This window comes from Labeo rohita, unplaced genomic scaffold (assembly GCF_022985175.1).
Source record: "Labeo rohita strain BAU-BD-2019 unplaced genomic scaffold, IGBB_LRoh.1.0 scaffold_2542, whole genome shotgun sequence".
Taxonomy (NCBI): Eukaryota; Metazoa; Chordata; class Actinopteri; order Cypriniformes; family Cyprinidae; genus Labeo; species Labeo rohita.
In genome coordinates, this window is record NW_026128817.1 from 4,590 (window position 1) to 6,665 (window position 2,076).

Consider the following 2,076-nt stretch of genomic DNA (forward strand, 5'->3'; position numbering starts at 1 on the left):
AGATATGTGAGATTCTTGCTTGTGCAGATGGACAGCTTTGTAATAGAGAAGTTGAAGGAACGGCAGCTTGATACCCTGGTTAAACATTTGAAGGTAAGTTATCATTCAGCAACATTCAATAACCATGATTTGTTTTAGAATTTGATCTTTTCATTAAAATAACCATAGTTACTGGTATTATACATAGTTACTTATTTAACCACATTTTGTGTGTGTGTGTGTGTGTGTTTTTTTTTTTTTTTTTTTTTCAAATTTGATCAGATTTCACAAGACTTCAGGAAGCTACATCCAGAGGCAGACTTTCTGTAGACTGGGCTACATTTGCAAGATGGAAAGGTGCATTAAGCTGGGTGACATGACTTCAGGTAAAGTATTTCCTATAATATGTCAATCTATACAAAATTTTCATATGAAAGTGTTTCACTGTGTTGTTTTGATTATGAGATAAGTTTCACAGTTTGCACTGTATTATTCTTATGGTCTAGATGTTAAAGGGGAGAGTGCTTTCAAACCACAGAATTCTGGAAGCCATTCATTGACATACAAACCTGTAAGTTATGGTTTACTTTTTCTATATATATATGTATAATGAATTTTTGGAAATGCAAACTGATACTTCCCACTGACACACTACAGCAAAAAATAGAAATCACTGAATTAGATTTGTTTAGATGGTGAAAATACTAGTGTTCCAATCATTTTGGCCACCACTGTATGAAGTGTTCAGATGTAAAAGACTAAAAATGTGCAGTTTGAAATTTTCTTCTGAAATGAGTATATTTTAAGGCCTAAGTGTCTTCAAGACTAAGTGTTGTATAATTAACAGGTGGGGACCAGCATGGTGGGTTTGTGCCTTGGGGTTGAGACAACGACATCCCAGACCTTCGCCCTTTGTTACGGACTGTGCCACTGAAGCCACTGACTTGTTGCCTGGAAATTTCTCCAGCTTGCAGTATATTATATTGATGGACATAAGTCTTCATGTGTGATTTTTTTTTTTTTTTTTTTTTTTTTTTAAGGCCAACTGTTTTTTCTGACCACTTGTAACATGTTTTAAATTGTCATATGTATTGTCTGGTGGACACTTGTTTGGCTTAGTTTTAATAGCACAATGTTTGGAATGATTCTCATGTGGTAATCATTAATTTTTGAGTGTTCTGCTGCTGCAGTGTTAAAGAATCGGAATCTACAGTGCCTGGTTTACACAGTTTTGTGTTTTAAAGTAACTGATCTACTAAAATTGTTGTTTTATGTGCCTGTAATGGTTGGATAAAATGTTTTACAGCTGCACTCATTTGAAAATTGTTTTAAAAAGAAATAAAACTCATTAAATTGATGTTTACAGTTGCATTTTTTTGTTTTTCTAACTGTATTACAGAAAAGCAATAATAATTTTACATTCTTCTGTGATTATTTATTATTATTGGTAAATATAAAGGTAGCAAGGCAATAAGACAACAAATAACCCAATGATTAGGTTATGTTTAACCCAGCAACACAGTTAACCTGACCCACTGGTTGGGTCAAATAAACAACCCAGCATTCTGGGTCAAATGGTTAAACCCAGCACTTGGGTCAAAACAACCCAACGCTGTCCCATAGTTACCCAGCGGCTGGGTTAAGGTTGGGTTATTTTTTAACCCAGCACTTTTTAGAGTGTGTATTTGTCACCTAAACACATATGATTCATTACTGTACATAACTTCCTGGAAAAAAAAAACACATGCAAAAATATCTTTAATTATTAATTTGGTTTGGCACATTCACCACAGTGAATGTAGTGTGGACTGAGACTGAATTCAGAAGGTCCAGTATGGTGACAACACTAACCATAAGCTCTGCTTTGTGTTCCTGTGTTTGAGATCATTTCTAGAAGTCAAATGATCCATGAATATTTTATTACTGCTTTGGACATTTCTATTTATTTGTAGGGGAAGAGAAATGATCTGCTGTAATAATTAACGTCTCGGTTACGTATGGTAACCCTCGTTCCCTGATGGAGGGAACGGAGACGTTGTGTCGAGTAGTGTACGACACTAGGGGTCGCTCTTGAGAGCCCAAACACCTCTGACAGTT

The 2,076-nt window shown here is 35.2% G+C and overlaps 1 long non-coding RNA gene across 1 annotated transcript; it reads left to right on the top strand.

Moving 5' to 3' along the window:
- Window positions 1-274: 274 nt before the first annotated feature.
- Window positions 275-1,000, top strand: LOC127159835 (uncharacterized). Its single transcript, XR_007826571.1, has 3 exons — window positions 275-365; window positions 486-550; window positions 827-1,000. It is a non-coding gene; the product is annotated as an uncharacterized LOC127159835 (long non-coding RNA).
- Window positions 1,001-2,076: the final 1,076 nt, after the last annotated feature.